At 42.2% G+C, this 24,077-nt stretch overlaps 1 protein-coding gene across 4 annotated transcripts in view; it reads left to right on the forward strand.

Annotated features, from left to right (window-relative positions):
• LOC132393219 (zinc finger and BTB domain-containing protein 20-like) overlaps positions 1 to 24,077 on the forward strand; it is a 351,170-nt gene that overhangs the window by 149,952 nt on the left and 177,141 nt on the right. Inside the window, exon 4 of one of the 4 annotated variants that reach the window (XM_059968200.1) lies at positions 21,405 to 22,102. The exons of the other annotated variants lie outside the window; for them this stretch is intronic. The gene's annotated coding sequence lies outside the window, so the exon portion shown is untranslated. The remainder of the gene's footprint in view (positions 1 to 21,404; positions 22,103 to 24,077) is intronic. 4 annotated transcript variants of the gene reach the window in all.

The following is a 24,077-nucleotide window of genomic DNA, read 5'->3' on the forward strand; positions in this document are numbered from 1 at the left end:
CGTAACATTGTGAAAGAAGGCCATGAAATGTTTCTTCACGAAGAAGAAGGAAAGTGGAGCTGAAGGACGGAAGAGACGAAAGTTGGAGGCAGAGGAAGCCAGGAAGTCGAGCAAGTTTTTCATGCCCTTCTTTGAAAAGCCCAGAACAAGTACTTTGACACGTTCCATGGAGTCGCTTGCACCTGCTACAAGTTTGTTAGAATCCGAAGGTGGTTGAAGTACAAATGAGTCACAAGCCGAGGAGGTAGTCAAGTCAGATAAATCCGAGCTTGATGAGATTAAGAGTGAGACTGCCACAGAGAACGTGGACGTGACAGGAGGGAAAGACGACGGTGGTGATGGTGATGTTGAGTTTATTGACGAGATTGTACCTAACGAGATTGAACCTGAAGACACTGAACCTAGTGAACTGGATGGTGTCAAAGGGCCTCGAACTGTCATACCAGAAGTGATTGAACAGCATGACATTGGATTTCTGAAGTTCGACAAGGATACTGGAAAAGCAATTCTGCCTGACGCGTTGAGAACAGAAATAATAAAGCTGGGTTCAAAGTGAGGGGCCAGATCAGTGAGGGGCCTTTCCTACCAACAAATAACCGCACACTGAACAAAGCCTGGTTCAAGAGAAAATTGTGAAATGGTCGTGGTGAGGAAGTGACTCACTTATGGCTGTTCTATTCCCCTTCTTAAAAAGTCTGCATTTTGTATTTGTTGTCTTTTCTATTCCTGGTCAAGCCATCAATCCTCATTGGAGCAGGAAAGTGGATTCAACCAGTGGAAAGCACCTGAAAGGATTAGTGTTCATGAAAATGCCGAGAATCATTGGGATTGCTTCACACAGTGGAAAGAAATGGAAAGAAATTTAGCTGGAAACAGAGGAGTTATTGATGGGGTATTTCAGTCACAGATTGAAAAGGAAAAACATAAGTGGCGTGATGACGAGAAACCTTCACTACATAAAATTCCTTGTGACTTAGAACCTGGTTTTATGAGGACATGGAGTCACTTCAGCTAGACGATGATGGCATCCACTGTTTGGCGTTTACTGAGAAGCATTTGTAAAGCCAAGTATTATGGTTTTATGTTCTACTCAACTCCTCATCAGGCACAAGTAGATGTCAGAAGTAGTGAGGTATGTGGAAGTTGATTTTGAGAGGAAAACAGTCCGTGTTAGAGAGTCCTTCCTTGGTCTTATCCAGATAAGCCAGAGGGATGCTGAGAGCTTGGTTGAAGATATCTTGAAACAGCTAGAGAAGGACGAAATGGAGCTACAAGATTGTCAGTCACAGTGCTATGGCAACACTGCTGTGATAGCTGGACACAGAAGTGGTGTTCATCAAAGAATAAGTAAGAAGAACAACCTGGCAGTGTTTGTGAATTACAACAATCACTCACTGAACTTGGTGGGTGTACATGCAGCCAAGCAGGATACAATGATGGTCACGTTTTTTGGAACCATCGAAGCTCTCTAAGTGTTTTTCTCTCGTTCAACACAGCGCTGGGAAAAACTCAAAAATAGTGTACCTGTGGTTTTTAAGTTGGAGTCCAAAACCAGGTGGAGTGCAAAGGACAGAAGCAATATACCCCGTCAACAAGTACCTTGAGGAGATGCTTCAAGTTCTCCAGGACATGATAGACGATGAAAGTGAGACCAGAAAGAAGTGATGCAAGGCAGCTGTACAACCGCATGTTGAGTTACGATTTTCTGATTTTGCTAGGATGTTGGAACAAAGTACTTATTCACATTGACCTTATTCAAAAGAGGCTGCAGGGTCCTAGCATGAACTTCCACGATGCTGCCCTGGATTTGAAAGCCCTCCGAGATCATTTTTATGATGAAAGAGAAGTGTTGATCAGTGAGTGACTCGAAGGAGTTGGTCTCAGTCAAGACTGAATATTGAAGTTGAAAAACGTCAAAGATGAAAGAAATGAATGGCTGATGAGAAGTCCAGAGACGCTGGGTTAACAGCTAAGGAGGAAATGGAAAGAGTCATGAAGGGAACACTCGACCGTCTTCACAGAGAAATGGACGAAAGTTTAGCTTGTATGCATGACATTGACGCCAAGTTTGGGTCGAGGGACTGTGTAGCGTTCTCGCTCGGGTGTAATGAAACGCCGAATTAAACGCCGAGATAAACCGTAGTCAATGAAACAAGGTCGCAGTAAGATTAACCATTTACTGTTCACTCTTCACTTTAACGTATGGTGAAAACTGTTGATAAAACAATACAAGATTGATACAGTATTTGTTCCTTTCTTGATATCACATCTACATTGTAAATACTTGTAAAAGTAAACTACAACCACATTGCATTAAAGTGCAGCATACAGTCAGAATCTACCTACGCCATGGACCACTTTAAATACACTTCAACACAAACTATCCGCAACTCTTTAACTAACGAAAACATAAACCTCATCGGCTGTCGTTACTTTTAATGGGATCGGCGTTAACATTTTAATTCAACATATCGATTATCTATTAACTTACAGCGTTGCTCTCACTGTGATTTCTAATGCTTACAAACAACTTCTTGCGCGGGTCTGCCTCGTGCGAGCCCCCGCCCTTGTGTTGATCCCAAACCGGTATTTTCCCACAAGACGCGGCGAAACTGGATGTGACGTCATCACATGCTGATATATTTTCAAGGCAATGAATATACTTTAAGCAATTCTAATTCTAACTAGAAAATACTAACAAATGAATTACTAAGCAAAAATATTATAAACTATATAACTGCCATAAAGGCAACACAGACTGTGTTACGGCGTTGACAGTAAACGACCTAAAGAAGAAGTATGAAAATTTGGGCGAATTGTACAGATCTGATGTTGATGGACAGCAGCTATATGAAGAAATTTTAGATTGCAGGATGTTGCTATCAAGGTGGGTCAACATGAAAATATCAAGACCTGAAGAGCTTCTTGAATTTATTGTTCAGTATGGAGATGTGAGCGTCTTCCCCAATCTTCGCATTGCTGTTCAGATAATGCTAACCATCGCAGTTTCCATCGCCAGCTGTGAGAGATCATTCAGCAAGTGAAAACTAATACTTTCGTATCTGTGAGCCTCCATGGGTCAAGGCAAACTCTGTGATCTTGCTCTGGTGAGTGTAGAAAGGTGTGGTAAAGTTATCTAAAGGATGGGTGTCAGATGTTTGGACAGGGGCACAATTTGAGTGCTTGCCATAGGTGCTATTTTCCGTAGATACGCCCCTGGCTTCAAAGCAATCAATTCTGTCATCTAAATCTTTGACATACAACATGAAAAGGAATGTCCCAACATCGACTCCAGCAGCATACCATTAGTCACCAGCAGTCAACCAGAGAAGACCCTTTTTATTTCCATTCTTTACCTCATGCCAGCCAGCAGATCATGTTTCTATGCTGTTACTTTTCCTATAATATCATGGAGTTTTGTTAAACAGCCTCAAGTGTGGCACCTTATAAAAGGCCTTCTGAAATTCCAAATAAAGAACATCCACTGACTCTCCTTTGTCTATTCTGCCTGTAATTTCCTCAAAGAATTCCAACAAATTTTTCAGGCAAATCTATTGAATTCTTTGAGGAAATAACAGGCAAGACTTAAGTAGTCAGGCAAGATTTCCCTTTAGAAAACCATATTGTCTTTGGCCTGTTTTATCATATACCTCCAAGTATCCCAAAACCTCATCCCTAATAATAGAGTCCAATTTCATTCCAACCACTGAAGTCAGGCTAACTGACCTGTCTGCCTCCCTCCTTTCTGAGAGTAAAGTGATGTTTGTAATTTTCCAGGCTCCAGAAACCATTCCAAAGTTCTTGAGAGGTCATTACTAAACAACCAATTCAGCCATCTCTTCAGAACGCTGGGGTGTAGCCCATCTGATCCAGGTGACTTGTTTACCTTTTAACTTTTCAGTTTCCCATGTGTCTTCTCCTTAATAGTAGCAACAATACTCATTTCTATCCTCTGATACTCTCACATTTTTAGCATTCTGTTTATGTGTTCCACAGCAAAGATTGATGCAAAATACTTAGTAAGTCCCTCTTCTGTTTCTTTGTCCCCCCCATTGCTACCTCTCCAACATCATTTTCCAGTGGTCTGATATTCACTCTTATCTCTCTTTTACTCATTATATAGCTGATATAAAGTTTTTGTATCCTCTTTTATATCATTGGCTGGCTTACCTTCACATTTCATTTGTTCTCTCTTTATGACACTTTTAGTTGCCCAATGTTAGTTTTTAAAAGCTTCCCAATCCTACCTTACCACTATTTTTCCCAGTATTATATGCTTCCTCTTTTGCTTTTATGTTGTCTTTGATTTCCCTCGTCACTCATGGTTGCCTCAACTTCCCTTTTAAAATACTAATACGTATTTGGGTTTTAGCTATCATATGCCTTACTAATTGCCTTCCTCAAAAACTGAACCTGTTGCTGTTCTTTTGTGATCCTTGCTGGTGTCCCCTTCCAGTCGACTTCGGCCAGCTCCCTTCTCATGTCTATGTAATTCCCTTTTCTCCACTGTAAAGCTGATTTTTCTTTTCCCCCTCAAACTGCAGGGTAAATTCTATCATATTATGATCACTGCCTCCTAAGGGTTCCTTTACCTTAATCTTCCTAATCAAATCTGGGTCATTACACAACCCCAATCCAGGACTGCCATTCCCCTAGTGGACTCAACCATAAGCTGCTTAAAAAATCCAACTTGTAGGCATTTTACAGATTCCCTTTCTTGGGATCCATCAACAGCTGGATTATCCCAATCTACCTCCATATTGAAATCTCCCATGATGATTGCAACATTGCCCTTTTTACATGCCTTTTCTACCTTTCCTTTGTAATTTATGGCCCACACCCTGGCTTCTGTTCAGGGGCCTGTATATGTAGTAATTTCCATCAGGATCTCTTTACATTTGCAGTTTTTTTAACTTTACCCACAAGGATTCTCTACATCTTCAAGTCCTATATCACCTGTATCTAAGAATTTGATTTAACTTTTTACCAATTAGCCACCCCACCCCCCCTCTGCCTACCTGCCTGTCCTTTTGATTCGGTGTGTATCATTGAATGATTAGGTCCCAATATAATCTTTCAGTCGTGAATTGTAAATGCACACATCACGCCAGCCAATTTCTAACTGTGCTACAAGATCATCTACCTTATTCCATAAACTGCATGCATTGAAATATGACACCTTCAGTTCTGTATTCATCACCCTTATTGAATTTTGCCCCTGTTACTCATCATCTGCCTATCCTTCCACATAGTCTCACTACACGCTGAATCTACCTGTATACCAACTGCAGCATCTTCAGCCCTATCACTCTGGTTCCCATCCACCTGCCAAATTAAACTCTCCTCAACAGCATTCCTGCCCACATGGATATTGGTTTCTCTTAGGTTCTGGTGTAACTTGTCCTTTTTGTTCAGGTCACACCTTCCCCAGAGGAGATCCCACTGATGCAGAAATATAAAACTATGCCCCCTGCTCAAATTCCTCAGCCATTCATTCATCTGCCAAATTACCCTTTTCTTCCCCTCAGTGGCTCATGAAACAGGCAGTAATCCAAAGATTGCTATCCTGGAAGTCCTGCTTTTCAACATTGTGCTTAGTCCCTATATTCTCTCTTCAGGACTCCTCCCTTTTCCTACCTATGTCATTGATATCAATATGTACCATGACTTCTGCCTGTTCACCTTTTTAGAATGCCATGGACTCCAATCTGAGATATCCCTGATCCTGGCACTTGTTAAGAAGCATACCGTCTGTATGTCTCTTTCACATCCACAGAATCTGCTTTCCTTATTGTCATTTCATTCTACCATTAAATGAGTTAACGTTACTCCGAACCAGGATGTAAAACACGATAGTATACATAATGCATGTATAACACACGATAACTTAGGATAATGAGGGGCATTGATTGTGTGGATAGCCAGAGGCTTTTTCCCAGAGCTGAAATGGCTAACACAAGGGGACATAGTTTTAAGGTGCTGGGAAATAGGTACCGAGAGGATGTCAGGGGTAAGTTTTTTGCACACAGAGTGGTGGGTGTGTGGAATGCACTGCCAGTGGCGGTGGTGGAAGTGGACACAATAGGGTCTTTTAAGAGCCTCTTAGATAGGTACATAGAGTTTCGAAAAATAGAGGCCTATGTGCTAGGGAAATTCTAGGCAATTTTTAGAGTAAGTTACATGGTACAATATTGTGGGCTGAAGGACCTGTACTTTGCTGTAAATTTCAATGTTCTATGTAAGTCAGGATAAAATCTACAGAAGGATTATGCATAAATAATCAAAGTAAAGTGTTTCAGATAAGTGCATTGTCAGGTACAAAAAAGATTAACCGGTGACTCTTCGAATGTGATGCAGCAGTGAAATCAGAAGCATAATGGCCTGAGGGAAGAAACTGTTTCCTATCCTATTGGAGCGTCCTGCCTAGTGGTTGAAAGTCAAAGAAGAGGCAGGCTGGGTGGGTGGGATCCTTAATAATGCAAAGGGCCCTGCATACGCAGTGCTCCTGATAAATATCCCTTATGAATGATAGGCCCCTATGATCCTCTCAGCCATTCTCACAGTCCTTTGTAGGGGCTTCAAGTCTAAAGCTCGGCCTCTTCCATAACAGATGGAGATGTAACTTGTCAGAACGCTCTGGATGGTGCTCCTGTAACATTCGGTTATGACTGGGGTTGGGGGGGAGGGAGCTTTGCTTGCCTCAACCTCCTTGGGAAGTGGAGGTGCTTCTGTGCTTTATTGCTCAGGGAGATGATGTTGAGGGACCAGGTTAGGAACTTGGTGCCCTTAGCTCTCTCTATGAGGGGCCATGTACTCTGAGGGAGATGGTTATCTGCACCTTCTGAAGTACACAATGGTTTCCTTGGTCTTCTCCACGTTCAGACTTGGGTTGTTCCTTTCACAACAGTCTACCAGCCACTCCACTTCCATTCTGTACTCTGATTCTACGTCTTGGTGTCTTCAACCACTGTTGTGTCATCCACAAACAGAGCTGGATCCTGCAATACAGTCGTACATCAACAGTGTGTGCAGCAGCAGGCTGAGCATGTAGCCCTGCAGAGCGTCAGTTCTCAGATAATTGGACTAGAGACGTTACTGCGCACACAGACTGACTGTGGCCTTTCTGTTAAGAAGTTCAGGATCCAGTTACAGAAGGAGGTGAGTTCCTAACCGGTTTCTGGGATATGATGGTGTTAAATGCCAAACTGAAGTCCGTAAACAGTAGCCAGGCATGAAAGACTCTGTTTTCCAGGTGGAACAGGACAGAGTGGATGGCAGAGGCTATTGCATTGTCAGTGGATAGAGCTGAGTGATAAGCAAATTGTAAAGGGACCATTGTAGCCAGGAGCTGGGCTATAATGCGCTCCATGTTGAGCCGCTCAAAGCATTTCATAATGGTTGATGTTAGTGCCACTAGAGTATAGTAATTTAGGCGGGGAGGCAAATTCTACCCCTCTTCAGAGCCACAGAGCCAGGCTTAGTGCTAGAGACCTGGTCACTGTAGCTTCCCTCTGGTAGGGCAATTCCCCCCCACCCCCCCAAAACTATCCAAAAGTGGTATCCTTATTATTGAGTGGATTGGCCATAGGGGTACTCTGCACTGTCTGGCTGACTGTTCCCTTTCTCCCTCCTGACAGTCATCCAGGGACCCACTTCCTGCAACTAGGGATTACAACCTTCCTGTATTGTCTATTTATCACATCCTGATTCTCCCATGTGAGTCGATCATCCAATTCCAGCTCTAGTTCTTTAATACATTCTCTAAAGAGATGTAGCTCGATGCAGTTTGTACAGCTGTAGTTAGATTAGCTATTTAATAGTCTATCATAGCTAGATGTGCTCTCATTACCTATGATGGAACTTCCATGACGTGGTCGACATGGTAGAATGTGTATTCATTGACTGGGGATGGCTTGTAGTAATATGTTTTCCTTTCGATTTTTTTGATATCTTCATTGGATTGGACTGAGTGTTATACCAGCGCCATATACAAGTTTGCCGATGACACAACCGTTGTGGGCCATATCAGAGATAGTGATGAATCAGCATACAGGAGGGAGAGTGAAAATCTGGCTGAGTGCTGTCATAGCAATATCTTCTCACTCAATGTCAGCAAAACAAAGGGAAATGACTTCAGGAGAAGGAAACCAGAGGTGTATGAGCCAGTCGTCATCGGAGGATCAGAGGTGGAGAGGGTCAGCAACTTTAAATCCGTGGGTGTTACTATTTCAGCAGACTTGTCTTGGATCTAGCATGTAAATGCAATTGCAAAGAAAACATGATACCCTCTCTACTTCCTTTGCAGTCTGTGGAGATTCAGTGTAACATCAAAAACTATAGAGGTGTAGTAGACAGTGTATTGACTGGCTGCATCACAGCCTGGCATGAAAACACCATTGCCTTTTAATGGAAAATCCGACAGAAGGTAATGGACGTGGCCCATTACATCATGGGTAAAGTCCTCCCAACTATTGAGTTTGTCTACGTGAAACACTGTTGTAGGAAAGCAACATGCATCATCAGGGATCGCCAACACCCAGGCCATGTTTTTTTTTCCCACTGCGGTCATCAGTAAGAAAGTACAAGTGCCTCAGGACTCAGAACACTAGATTCAAGAACAGTAGCTACCCCTCAACCATCAGGCTCATGAACAAAAGGGGATAACTAAACTCTCTTGCCCATCCATTGAGATGTTTCCACAACTAGTTGCATCAACTTAAGGTGCCATGCCTGGTTTGAGCTTTGACTGCCATGGCCCACACATCCCTGTTTTGGGTCAAGTGGATCAATTCATTGGTATTCATTTGCTGTTCTCTGGCTGCCGTCTCCATCATCATTTGTCTTTGCCTTCCTCTTGCTTTTTTCCCTTAAATCTTTCCCATAATTATCAAAGATTCTAACTCCTCTTTCCTTATCACATGTCCAATGAAGTTGCGTTGCCTTTTCATGATCTCATACATTATTTCTTTTTTTGTGTTTGCTCTGTTCATGACATCCTCGTTAGATATTCATTTCATCCAAGATATTCTTTGCATCCTCCTCAAAAAACACATCTCTGCTGCTTCAATTTGTTTCCTCATGTTACTAGATATTGTCCAACATTCTGAACCATATAGCATAACTGGATAAATGTAGCATTTCAGTTTTCTGAGACGGGTACTAGTTCAAAACTAGTATCTCACTTTAAAGGCAAACACGAGGAAATCTGCAGATGCTGGAAATTCAAGCAACACACACAAAATGCTGGTGGAACGCAGCAGGCCAGGCAGCATCTATAGGGAGAAGCGCTGTCGACGTTTCGAGCCAAGACCCTTTGTCAGGTCTAACTAAAAGGAAAGATAGTAAGAGATTTGAAAGTAGGAGGGGAGGGGAAAATGAAAAATGATAGAAGACCGGAGGGGGTGTGGTGAAGCTGAGAGCCAGACAGGTGATTGGCAAAAGGGATTCAGAGCTAGAGAAGGGAAAGGATCATGGGACGGAAGGCCTAGGGAGAAAGAAAGGGGGAGGGGAGCACCAGAGGGAGATGGAGAACAAGCAGATTGATGGGCAGAGAGAGAAAAAAAAAGAAAAGAAAATATATCAGGGATGGGGTAAGAAGGGGAGGAGGGGCATTAACAGATGTTAGAGAAGTCAATGTTCATGCCATCAGGTTGGAGGCTACCCAGCTGGTATATAAGGTGTTGTTCCTCCAACCTGAGTATGGCTTGCAAGCAGAACAAGTGCTATACCTGCCCTTACACTTCCTCCCTCACCACCATTCAGGGCCCCACCCAGACAGTCCTTCCAGGAGAGGCGACACTTCACTTGTGAGTCGGCTAGTGTGATGTACTACATCTGGTGCTCCTGGTGTGGCCTTTTATATATTGGTGAGACACGACGCAGACTGGGAGACCATTTCACTGAACACCTATGTTCCGTCCGCCAGAGAAAGCAGGATCTCCCAGTGGCCACACATTTTAATTCCACTTCCCATTCCCATTCTGATATGTCTATCTATGGCCTCCTCTACAGTTAGGATGAAGCCACACTCAGGTTGGAGGAACAACACCTTATATACCGGCTGGGTAACCTCCAACCTGATGGCATGAACATTGACTTCTCTAACTTCCGTTAATGCCCCTCCTCCCCTTCTTACCCCATCCCTGATATATTTAGTTTTTTTTCTCTCTCTCTGCCCATCACTCTGCCTGTTCTCCATCTCCCTCTGGTGCTCCCCTCCCCCTTTCTTTCTCCCTAGGCCTCCCGTCCCATGATCCTTTTCCTTCTCTAGCTCTGTATCCCCTCCTCCTCCTACTTTCAAATCTCTTACTATCTTTCCTTGCAGTTAGTCCTGACAAAAGGTCTCAGCCCGAAATGTCGACAGCGCTTCTCCCTATGAATGCTGCCCGGCCTGTTGCGTTCCACCAGCATTTTGTGTGTGTATATCTCACTTTAAAGACTCTTTATCTTGTTATTTCATGTTCTTGTTATTTATTACTATTTATTTACATTTGCATTTGCAGTTTATTCTCTCCTGCACTCTACTTAATCATTCATTAATCCTGTTATATTTACTATTTTATAGATTTGCTGACTATGCCTGCAAGAAAATGAACCTGTGTTCAATGTGGTGACATGTGCATACTCTGATAACAACATTTACTTTGAACTTCAGTTGTTAGTGAAGATTTCTAGAGTCTGCTCTGCCTGTATACAAGCATCATTGCCTCTGATGTCCTGTTATGGTCGAGATAGTGATGAAAGAATTTTGGATGTTGCCAAAAAAATTTAATTCTGCAAATTTGACTAATTCTAGATTTTTTTCCTTGACAACTTTTGCACATCATGATTGAGGAAAACTTTGCCGAGTCACCTCATACATGGGTATGCTTTCTATCATGTCCTCTGCCAATGGGTGGTTCATTTACTTCTGGGTGTTTTGTTTTTTTTTCTTTTTCTGATATTTTTATTAAATAAGTATCCTAGGTGTTTTTAATCTATGTGATTTTCTTTCCAGGAACAATGCAGACCAGATCTGATAAGGATGACAAACCCTTTGTCCCAAAAGAACAGCAGTGAACTGCATGAGTTTTAAAAAAACAATTTTGTAATAATCATTGCCCCCTTTGCTGCTATGTGTTATCTGTTTCATTCTATATTTAACTGAATTTAAATTCCACGTAGAGATTTGAACAAGAATTTTCCAACTTCCTTGATTCACTGGTCCAGCTGCGTAAACATTGTACCAGTTTATCAATTGAACTTAATGTCAGTGAGTTGAATTGCTTTGCATGAAAGTATGCTGGAAGTAGCTAAAGGGCACTGGATAAATAAAGTAGGAAAAATACAGGAACGTAGGGAACAATAATGGAATGTTCTACCAGCACCATGAGCCGAATAATTGTTGTACTCATCTCTTCAGCTCAAAGGTTCAATTAATCAATCTCACTGAAGTTATTTTCATTACTGGCACTTGGCGCTTTGGAAGTATGGACAACTTTTCGACCCTTCATGTGGACTCTTAAGGACTGTGGTGAATGTGCATATCTGCATTCAGTGTTTGGCAATGGCCAGAAGTCAGTTGCACTGAAGCAGTATCATCCAGGGCATGGGGATAGGGATGATATGTTCCTTATACCATCTAGGTAGGACATTGAAAATGATGATTACATTTCACTCACTATTTTTGTTAACAGTACATAGACTTTATTAGGATGTAAATCACAAAATAGTGGTAGCAATATTGGAACCACCTACTTTTCCAATGGCTTCAGTATGTATAGCTTATTTTCTTGACTTTATCTGTGAAGGTGTCAGCAGCATAATCCATGATAGACAACTTCACTTATCCTATGTTGTCTATTTTCTTCCATTGTATATTTCAGGCCTATATTGTGATAGGGCTAATACATTCAGTGAGGATAACAGTCAGCCATATTAAAAATGCATAATCAGTGCACTGAAAGTGTGCCTGAACATAATGATGAGTGTGGAATAGCAAACTGTGGAAGTTAGTGGATAGAAAAGAGGCAAAGGTGAGATAGAACGTGCAAAGGTATTAAAGGATGCTGTTGAAACTTAATTGGAGTGATAGAGTAGGCTTGATGAGACAAGCAGTGATATGCACAGTGGTATGTAGGTTAATTTCTGACCTCTTGAGTTTTTCACTTGATTCTTATTCAGAGTACTATATAACTTTGCTTTTTACTTAATTATTAACCTCTGACCAGAACTTCTTGGTCAGAGCATCAGTTTTGGTCCAGCCTATGGTTTAGAACTCCTTTCTAACCACGCAGCAGTAGCTCGGTACAGCATTTGTTTGAGCTGACCTCATCTGTGAATATTTCACTCTTTCACACTGTTTCAAACTCCTCCAAATTGCATTTATACATGCCACTAGATATCTGCCCTGCTTTTACAGCTGCAAGCAGAAATCTGGAGTGGTACTGTAGTGTTTGTGTTGAGGTAGGACTTTTCCCATGAACAATTTGCTTTAGTACTTGCTGCTTAATTTCTGTTCCAGTCACTTTAGTTGCAATATCATAAATTCAAATCCTGCCAGAAAATAAATTTAACATTATATGTGCATTATATGTGCATGACTAGCAACTCTTGTTTATAATTTGAATGGGGAAGCAGGTTGTATAATATTATGTTTAGATTTTTTTTAATAAAAGGTCAATTCAGTAGCTCATATTTTAATCCATTTTCAGTATATTATTCTGCACCTTCCATCAAAACAAAATCTTTCTTGAAAGAATAATAATACTATAGACTCTCTTGAGGCCTTTCTTCACATGTTAGCATATTCAAGGTTGTCTACCATAATTTATCTAGTCTGTTTTGAATTGCAAATATCTGCAACTGACAGCATTGACTTAATTTTATTGATCATGCCTCAAGCCCCTATGTATATACAGTACTGTGCAAAAGTCTTAGAAACACATATATAGCTAGGATGCCTAAGACATTTGCACGGTACTGTAGTAATTTTAAGTATTGCGCTGTTCTGCTGCCACAAAAAAAATTCATGTCATATGAGTGATGAGAAGCAACACATATGGAATGCTGGGGGAGCTCAGCAGGCCAGGCAGCATCTATGGAAAAGAGTCCCCATCCCCTTTTCTCTCTCTCTCACCTTATCTCCTTGCCTGCCCATCGCCTTCTTCTTGTGCTTCTCCCCACATTTCTTTCATCCATGGCTTTCTGTCCTCTTCTGTCAGACTATCCCTTCTCCAGCCCTGTATCTTCTTCAGTCAACATCCCGGGCCTTTACTTCATCCCTCCCACTCCCAGTTTCACCTATCACCTCATGTTACTCTCTCCCCTCCTCCTATCTTCTAAATCTGCTTCTCAACTTTTTTTCTTCAGTCCGGCTGAAGGGTTTTGGCCTGCAACGTTGACTATATACTTTACCACAGGTGCTGCCTGGCCTGCTGAGATCCCCCAGTGTTTCATGTGTGTGTTGCTTGGATTTCCAGCATCTGCAGATTTTCTTTTGAGAGTGATGATAACCCTGATAATGATATGAGTCTCGATTGTGGACTGAAAGTGGGAAGGGGGCAGGGAGAGGGGAATCATGGATGGCAAAAGGAGTAAGGAGAGGGGAGGGAGCACCAGAGACTCATTCTGTAATGATCAATAAACCATTTGTTGGGAATCAAATGATCTTGCTTGGTGTCCCAGGTTGAGTGTGTCTGCACCGGTGCCACCCCACTCCTTCTCTACCACCTGTCCATTACTCATGTAGCGTTTCAGTTTTGCCATTCCCAATATCCTTTGCACCTGCCAGATTTACAAACTTGCTCTTCACTCCATGTTGACAAATGCAATACTGGGCATAAGTCCTGGGCGTGAGTACCCTCTATCTCCTACCCCCCTCTCCTCTTCCCCTCTACCACGTTTTGGTGTGTTTATCATAAATTCAAAAGTTCGGCCATTACAGTGCATAAACACTTTCAGATCTCTGTTGCCCTATTTATACTTTTTTCTGGAAAAATTGGATGTCTTACTGTTGTCAAAGCAGGGATCTTTGCAAATGACAACATTCACTTTCTGATCCTCTTGAGTAAAAATAATTTTAATAGATAAGATTGTGCCTGCTGAGTATACTTTAGGTTAGTGGTCGCCAACCCGTCGATCTTTGAGACTTTCTCAGTTGATCCTGAAAAAAAATGAAAAATAAATACACAAATACTGTTGAGAGATTGTTTCCGGTTGCGGGGTTTTAGTCCCGTTCTTTCTGTCCAGTGCACATGCGTATAGCTCTCCTGCACTACACAGTGTAATTCACTGGTGCCCAACCACCGGGCCGTGAGGAAACAATATGAGTCAGCTGCACTTTTCCTCATTCCCTGTCAGCCCACTTTTGAACTTGAACCCACGCGAAGTCTTCAGGCGACTAAATGCAGTGATACCCTACTGGCCTGGAGCGCCGCCTCTAAACCTGTTTAACACACCGAATGTTCGTGGGGAACCCGGTGCTAAAATATTCGCAGACGACCTAATTCGGACTCAGCGTTTCTTAAGTACCAGAGCAGCTACTGCACTGCGATCTACTGAAACAAACATTTGTCAGCCGATAGATCCTACAAGGGTGACGGGCGGGCCCGCTCCCTGTTACACTCCTCGCTCGGTCGGCCATCCTCTCCGGACTGCGACCACGGCCCCGGTACGGGGACCTCCATCCCTGAACGTCTTCTCACCCCACCCACGACCAGCCGTACCTGGCCAAGGCGTCTGGTAGTGGGCGGGCAGGAGGCTGAGTTGGGCCCCGGAGGCTGTCTAATGAGGCAATGTCTTAAAGCTGCTTCAGTACCCTGAGTCCAAGCACCCAGCACATAAAGACAAACCAGCTGAGTTTTCTCAGCAGAAAAAACACGAGCAAGCAGGACAGAAGCCGAGAGCTGCGAAAGCTAGAATAGACTGGACATAAGGAACCTGCTTCAAGTATTGCTGTATTCCAGTCGTGTTTAACACCCCCCCCCCCCGCCCCCGTCGGCTGGTCCACAAAAATATTATCAATATTAAACTGGTCCGCAGTGCAAAAAAAAAGGGTGGGTACCCCAGTGTTTATATATTATTTCTACTGTTACGAAGCCCGTAACTGAGTCACTTACCAGCAAAGACAGAGAGGTCCATTGAAGTCTGATGGTACTATTTTTAACAGTATTTATTGATAAAGGGGCACAAAAATAAGATCAATGCAAACATACAGATAATATATGTTGTCAATACTAAATCTAAAAGTGTGGGTATAATAATAATCAATAAGAAATAGCTCTATCGTTGTCTAGGGGATAATGTATTGTCTGATGGAAATATAAAAGTCACTGTTAGTTCGTTCAAGCTGCAGCGTTTTGGGTTTGAGAGAGAGACGGTTTAAACTTGCCCAGTTCTTTGATGGTGCCAATCCTTCGAGTCTTTTCGGAGTTGGTTTCCCCGTTGTTAGCTAAAAGCCGTTTTTCTGTGGTAAGGGCACCGGTTTCCGGGGCAAAGTGGAACCGAACGCACGTGGCCTCCCACCAGCTTCTGCTATAATGGGATCGCTAGCGTTTCTTCTGGTGTGTCTGAGGGGCGGTTCCCACAGACCCTCTTTTATCCTGACTCACAGGGTCTCAGATGTCCATCAGGTTGGGGGTGATGCAATCCCTCCGTCAACCAGCCCACTTTGCCTGAGGGCTTCCACGTAGCACAGTATTGTAATACACGTTCGTCTTCAAGAGACAATGGCCATGTCCCGTAGCTTTATATCGCCAGGGGAATGAGACATTCCGCAAGTCTCTCATTTCCTGGGTCTCCTGACCCAAATCAATAGTGATCTTGCGATTCTCACACAGGAGGGGGCTACCCTGCACCCTTCGGCCCCTCAGAGCTGTGGTACAAGCATAACACCCCCTTTCTTCAAAGCTTTTTCACCAGCGATGAAACGAAGTAGTACAGAGTCTTACAGGATTTTAGAATCTTAACACAATACAAAAGCTTTCCCTTTTCACTACAGAGTAATACAGTTATACATTCAATTTGGCATCTAAACAGTTAACAATTACAGTGTCACTTCCTTTAATATCTTAGCATCTTGTACCTTACTAAAGTCTTGCAGCATCAGACTTCAATTGAATAACCACCTATTTTTATTTCTTTCCTTCAGCAAACAAAAACTAAGGAGTTGTGATCTTAGCTTACGTGTATCTACAAAAGTTCATGCAAATACTAATCTTTCTGTTGCTTTCAAACTTAACAGGCAGGCTTCCATGGGGTTGTCTTTATTATTCACATGCTTTGTTGAAATCCCATAAAACCGGATTTTGCTATTTAAAAATGGCGTCCCCATTAACCGTCGCCTCTTTTCCGGTTAGTTCCCACGTGGGGAGCTTGGGTACCCTGGCGAAATAAGCTCTCGCCCGCTTCTTTCATAGGAGTTATTTTATCAACACCGTGTCCCAAACTTAGACCATCTTCTGAATTTCCACCCAATTCTTTAATTTTACACAGGTTATAGTCCTCTCTTCAGGACCCTTCAGGCTATTAGCTTTCAGTTCAAACTCTTTGTTCAAGCAGCATTTCAAATTCCACCTTTCCACACCACACTCTGGAATAACAATAGCATGGCCCCCCCAACCCCCCCTTAATCTTCCAACTTAATCTGTAAGTGATCGGCAGGTTTTAAATTTTCTTCATTCGATTTTGGAACTACATATTTCCTGTTTCCTTCAATAATAGTATTTATCTCCCCACTTTTGATTTCCACATTAACTTTTAACACACCGTCGAGCACAAACACCTGGGAACTCTCACTTCCCATTATTACCAAGGTTAACCCTTTCTTCACTGAACCAAGTCTATCTGACCCACAAGGACGGCCGTCCCTTTCAACTGAATCAAATACCTCAAACTTTTTCTGAGCTCCGTTACTAGGTTCAGTACCACATGCATCCCCATCTCGGACACACTCAAACGGGACATTGGCCTCTTTCAGGCTTTCAATACCCGTACCTGGTTCAAATTCTAAATTCCCCTGATTCGCTCAGCTACTCTCTGGGCAACTCCCTTCCGGAGTAAACTCAACCCCGCGGGCTGAAACAACCTCATCTGCCAACCCAGCAGACTTCTTCAAGGTAAGGGCACCCTTTTCATCTAGGACTGCTCTCATTTCATTATCAGGAACACCTCTAGCATTTTCAACTTCTTCAAACAGTTCTGCCAACCCAGACAGATCATCCAGGTCCAACCCTGGACCTTTTAACAGCTCTAGCTGTTTCTCATCTTTATCTTCTGCCTCTAAAACTTTTCTCCTTGCTAAGGGTAGGTCTACCTCCTCTCCCTCACCTTCTTTCTCTTTACTACTCTTCGTTTTACCACCCTCTAAGCCCTCGTGGTACAGGGTCTGTAAAAACGTCTCGGCCAAATCGAAACTGCCTGGATTAAAACTGCTCCCTTTCTCAGCTGCCTCTCTCGACATGCTGCGAGTGATCACGCATGCAGGATAGATCTTGAAATCTAGGGGCGGGGCCGCAACGCTCTCTGGCCGGCTTGTCAGCGTCATTACTGACCAAACCTTACCACCTGCTAAATCGTTACTAAGAAGGACGACTGCGTCAGTTCTCGGGAATTCGGATCGCACCCCTATTTTAACTGGTCCGGACACCAGCTCACAATCCATAATGACCTTATGTAAGGGTACCATTTCTGTTCCTTTACTTATTCCTTTCACGGCTACCATTCCGGTCTTGCGACCAAAATCTAGTACCTTACTGCTGATCAATGACAGCTCAGCCCCCATGTCTCTCCAGATCTGTACTGGAACTGGGGTGTCTCCCTCCCTCACAGACACGGTTCCATTTGACAGACAGGTCTCAGAGCCTTCTCGTGCTCTGTCTACCCGGGGCTCTCTTGTCGATTTACTGATTACCACAGCACATCCGATAGGGACTGCTGCTTTCCCTTTTCCTGTCTCTTTCCTCGGAGCAAAGCACCTAGATGCAATATGCCCCCCCCCCCCTTTCCACAATTAAAACAGGTCAAGCCCAGAAATCTCTGGCCATCTGGCCTTTCCCCTTCAACCTTAGCACTAGCTCCCGGCGGGACCTCTGCCTCAGCCGGTGGACTTTCTCGATCGTTCTCACGGTCTCTCTGGGAACTTTTATTTGAGAAAAACTTTGTCTTGTGGGTTAGAGCATATTCATCTGCGAACCTAGCAAATTCTGAGATGGACTTATTCGGCTTCTCATTCAAATACATCCGGATATCCTCCGAAACACAACCTTTAAATTCCTCAATCAGAATTAACTCCTTGATATGCCAATAATCCTCTGCCACTATCTCTGCTGTGCACCAACGGTCCAAGAGCACACCCTTCTCATAGGCAAACTCAGTATATGTCTGATTCCACCCTTTCTTTAAATTTCTAAACTTTTGTCTATATGCTTCAGGTACTAGCTCATAACTCCGGAGAATGGCCGCCTTTACTTTGTCATAACTCTCCTCCTCTTCCTCCTCCATGGACACCACCGTATATGCCCACTGTGCCTTCCCTTTTAACACATTTTGTAACAGCGCCACCCACTGATCTTTCGGCCACTTCTGATTCACTGCCACCTTTTCAAAAAGCAAGAAAAAGCTATCAACATCCATCTCCTCGAATGGAGGTACTAACCTCAACTCTTGACTAACATTGAACCACTCCTCTCAGTCTGACCCCTGAACTCGTGGCTCTTGCCGTAACTTCTCCATCTCCAAGTCATGTTTCCTCTGTTTCTCTGCCTCCCTCTCCTTCTCAGCTCTTTCTTTCTCTTTCTCAGCTGCTTCCGGCTGTTTTAACCGAATTTCATGCTCTCTTTGTTTCTCAGCTCTTTCCTGCTCCCGTTTCACCTCTAACTCCTTTAGCTGGAGCGCATGCTCCCTTTCTTTCTCGGCTGCCTCTAGCTGCTTTAACTTAATTGCATGTTCCAACTTTAATTTCTCCAACTCTAACTGAGCCGTTCCACTAGCTGGTACCTTTTCAGGGATATTTTCCAATACCTCAGCTGCAAACATATTCTTCCCGATATAATACTGAGTTATTGCCCTTCGCACCTCCCGCTTTTTCATTGACAACCTCACCTCTGCGAGGTTTAACCCATTTTGCCAAATTTATCAAGTCTGATTTGGTGGCCGCCTCTAGCGCCTCCAGAGTTGGGTTTTCTATAAATTCACCCACGTCCATCTTTGCTGGTTTCCCGTCTGGCTACCCGCGTAACCAGATCCAAGTTTGGATATACAAGCCCAATTCACTGTCCTCCCAATTTGGTGTCAAATCTCAAGCCGAGAACCCCAATTTTGTTACGAACCCTGTATCTGGGTCACTTACCAGCAAAGATAGAGAGGTCCGTTGAAGTCTGATGGTACTATTTTTAACAGTATTTATTGATAAAGGGGCACAAAAATAAGATCAATACAAACAAACATAAAATACGTCGTCAATACTAAACCTAAAAGCGCGGGTATAATAATAATCAATATGAAATAGCTCTATCGTTGTCTAGGGGGATAATGTATTGTCCAATGGAAATATAAAAGTCACTGTTAGTTTGTTCAAGCTGCAGCGTTTTGGGTTTGAGAGAGAGACGGTTTAAACTTGCCCAGTTCTTTGATGGTGCCAATCCTTCGAGTCTTTTGGGAGTTGGTTTCCCCGTTGTTAGCTAAAAGCCGTTTTTCTGTGGTACGGGCACCGATTTCCGGGGCAGAGTGGAACCGAACGCACGTGGCCTCCCACCGGCTTCCGCTATTATGGGATCGCTAGCGTTTCTTCTGGTGTGTCTGAGGGGCTGTTCCCACAGACCCTCTTTTATCCTGACTCACAGGGTCTCAGATGTCAATCAGGTTGGGGGTGATGCAATCCCTCCGTCAACCAGCCCACTTTGCCTGAGGACTTCCACGTAGCACAGTATTGTAATACACGAGCTCGTCTTCAAGAGACAATGGCCGTGTCCCGTAGCTTTATATCACCGGGGGAATGAGACGTTCCGCACATTTCTCTCTCATTTCCTGGGTCTCCTGACCCAAATCAATAGTGATCTTGCGATTCTCACACAGGAGGGGGCTACCCTGCACCCTTCGGCCCCTCAGAGCTGTGGTACATGCACTACACTACTTCTGGGTTGCGATGTTTTACTTCCGGTCTTTTCTGCCCTGGTGCCCATGCGTGTAACTGTTTGATGTGGGGTCGATCTTGCCTTTTACTAGGCCGAGGTAGGGGATCTAGGGCTTAAAAAGGTTGGTGACCACTACTTTAGGTGGAACTAGAAGGAGGAATCTTTTCAAATCAAACCTTCCAGAAAGCCAATATAAACATACATTATTTTGTTTTAGGTCATCTATCATGAACGTTTTGTGTGATATAACTGTTGTGTCTTAATGATAGCCTCAATAACATTGCATGGAAAATTTCATTATATGAGCAGTGGAACCTGTTATTTACTGAATTATTTCTTAAACTAACCCTCGTCCAGAGTAATGTCTATAATAAATGTCAATTGTAGTTTCCTGACATAAAATTGTTTTAAAAAAATTAATCATTTTAACATGAGCTTTTTCAGAAATACTGAGTTAGGTGTGTGTATTCCACTTTTTAATTGACATTACGTGTAGTGTTTGTGAAGCCAATTATGATCTGTTTTCTGCTTATGAGAACTCTACAATATTGAGCTAGTTTGATAACTTCTGTATGCTAGTCATGATATCTTGGAAATGTACTTACCAAAGGCAAAAGGTACCAGAAAAGTGTTTATCCTCATAGAAATTATCAATGTGGAAGTATTTTCTTGATGTTAGCAGGAAATACCATCCTCTGCCACAGAGTACAAATCTAGCCTGTAACTTTATTGATGTTAAGCAATTAAAAAAAGATCATTGTAGATGATTTTCAGTGGGAGACACTGATATTGTTTCTCTTTTAATCTGCCTGCAATAGCATGTTGTTACCTGATAAAATCAAGTACTTCAAGATTAGGTGTAATACAATCATCTCACCTGGCAGACATGTTCAGCAGAATGTCTAACTAGCTCCATCTGACTATAGTGCCATTATTTACCATAGGAACATAGAAAACCTACAGCACAATACAGGCCCTTCGGCAGTGGGCTGAACATGTCCCTACCTTAGAAATTACTAGGCTTGCCTATAGCCCTCTATTTTACTAAGCTCCGTGTACCTATCTAAAAGTCTCTTAAAAGACCCTGTCGTATCTGCCTCCACCACCGTTACCAGCAGCACATTCCACGCACTCACCACTCTGAGTTATAACCTTACCCACTGACATCTCCTCTGTCCCTACTCCCCAGCACCTTAAACCTGTATCTTCTTGTGGCAACCATTTCAGCACTGGGGAAAGTCTCTGACTATCCACACAATTAATGCCTCTCATCATCTTATACACCTCTATCAGGTCACCTCTCATCCTCTGTCGCTCCAAGGAGAAAAAGCCGAGTTCACTCAACCTATTCTCATAAGGCATGCTCCCCAATCCAGGCAACATTCTTGTAAATCTCCTCTGCATCCAATGTTTTTATTTATAACTTTATATAATGCTGTGAAATTAAAGACAGTTTTAGCTGATGATTCATGTTCATTAGGAAGCACTTTAAGGCTGTCCAGATTAATTTTTTTAGCATTTCTTTGATCTTTCAAGGGATTTTGTTAACTCAACTGATTAACTCAAGAAGCAAATTAAACCACTCAGGCAGTGAGCATTCCTGATTTGATTGATTGGGTAAATGTAAACTGAAATACCAGTGGAAATACAACAATTACCCTAAATACACCTAATAAAAGTATTGAACATTATTGTTGTTTCTTGCTTTTTATCTCTTGGAGGCAGCATTAGAAACAATATGTTAATAGATTAAGCAGGATACTATAGACTTTGTGGGTATATGAAACTACATTTGGAGTTAGAGGAAAAAAGTAGGGTGAGGGGAGAAGGAGAGAAGCACAGTGATCAAATTATGTTCTAATTTTCATTTGGATCAGCAGAAAGAATGGTTCCTACAATATCGGTAATGAGCGTGATTTGAATTGTATGGTTGATCCATATTATCACAGAGAGCGAAGACCTGTGATTTAAATTTGTCAAGTATTGCATAGGTAGGTATAAGAAGCTTAAAGTGAGTACCTTTAAAGTTATGAATATGTGCCAAAGTGGTATTATTTTGATGTGCCATTTGACATTTTATATACATTACAATATGAATTCTTTTTCAGATTGATTACGTTCTCTCTGTTGAAGAGAATGAATATGAATTGCCATTTCATCTTGTGTAATTATAGTTATTTTGCATGAATCAGGACATGGATACTAATAGTGTATTGTTATCTGGAAACCTTGATCTTTAATGATAATTTGGGATTATGAAACATGTTTAATTTTGTTAAAACTTCACTGAACAGTTTAGGGGAAAAGTTAATGAAGATTTGGAGCACAGACAGGTCCAACAAAGAATTGATACCAATATGATCAAACCCAAGGCCTCTATACTGTATCTCTCTGCAACTGGATCCTTGACTTCATCATTGGGAAAGCACAGTCAATACAGATCAGAAATAACATTTTGCTGCCATTCAACACAATTAGTCTTCAAGGATGCATGCTTAGCCATGCTTTATTTTCTCTAAGCTCAAGACAGCGTGGCTAGGCATAGCTTAAACAGCATGTATATATTTGTTGGTGATTGGCAGATTCTCAGATGGTGATGAAGAAGCATAAAGGAGTGAAGTAGATCAGCTGGTTCAGTGGTGTTGTAATCAGAACCTTGCAGTGAGACCAATAAATCGTTTATGGACTTCTGAAAAGGGAATTGAGAGCATACTCAGCATTTCTCATCAAAGGGCAAATAGCTTCTAGTTCCAAGGTGTCAGTATCTCTGAAGATCTATCCTGGGCTCAACAGATTGAGACAATATCAAAGAAGGTATAATAGTGACTTTATTTCATTAGGAGTTTGAGGAGATTTGGTATGTTACCAAAGACACAACCAGATTTCTACAGATGTTCGATAGAGAGCATTCTGACTGATTGCATCACTGTCTGTTATTGAGGGGCCAAGTCACGGGGTCCAAAAAGCAGGGTTGTAAACTCGGTCAACTTCATCATGAGTACTAGTCTCCCCATTACCAAGGACATATAAAAAAGAATGTACCATCCATCACAAAGGTCCTTTGCCATTCAGGACATGCCCTCTTCTCATTTTTACCATTAATGAGGTACAAGAGGTAGAACATTTGTGCATGCTTACTATTTTAGTAGTGACATCTTCCCCGCTGCCATCAGATTGATGAGAAGTTTATGAATGCTCCCTCACTATTTTACTCTCTTTTTGTACTATTTAACTTATTTGTATATATTTTGGTAATTTATAGGTTTTTTTTGTATTGCACTATATTGCTATCACAAAAAATACATTTCATTACATATTGATAATAAACCTGATTCTGAAGAAGTTTTTTAATTTCAAAATGAACTTTTATACACAAGAAATAAATAATGAAAAATCTTGACATTTGTAGACAATGTATTTATTAATCTTTACTTTTTTTAAAAAAGAAAGCTCCATCCCTACTTATGTAGATCCCTGGGTTCTACACCACTTCAAGGTGCTTCCCTATCTGACCAGCCCTCCATAAGCAGTAGTGGAAGGGGTCTAGAAATAATCTCTCCTGGTATGACCTCTGGAGAATCTCACTGGATTTAAAGCACTTTGAGCACTTGTATTCTGTACACACCATGAAAATAAGGTAAAAGAAGTCTTTAGGTTTCTGTACACACCATGAAAATAAGGTAAAAGAAGTCTTTAGGTTTCTGAATTCCAAAAAGTATTAAAATATGCAGAGGTTCTTGTCATATTGAAGTTTAAAATTATGACTGTGAGCAAATGGCTCTTTTAAATTGCACAGTTACAGTGAAACAATGTTTACAATACCAAAAGTACTTCTGCGTTTTCAAATATCTTTGGGAATTCAGACACCCAAAATACCAGCCTTTTACGACCACGCTGAGATAACCTTCTGCAGAAAATGGTATACTTTCAGAGAGCTATCCTTGACCTACACTGAAGACTAGCTCT

The sequence above is a fragment of the Hypanus sabinus genome, chromosome 4, assembly GCF_030144855.1.
Source record: "Hypanus sabinus isolate sHypSab1 chromosome 4, sHypSab1.hap1, whole genome shotgun sequence".
Classification (NCBI taxonomy): Eukaryota; Metazoa; Chordata; class Chondrichthyes; order Myliobatiformes; family Dasyatidae; genus Hypanus; species Hypanus sabinus.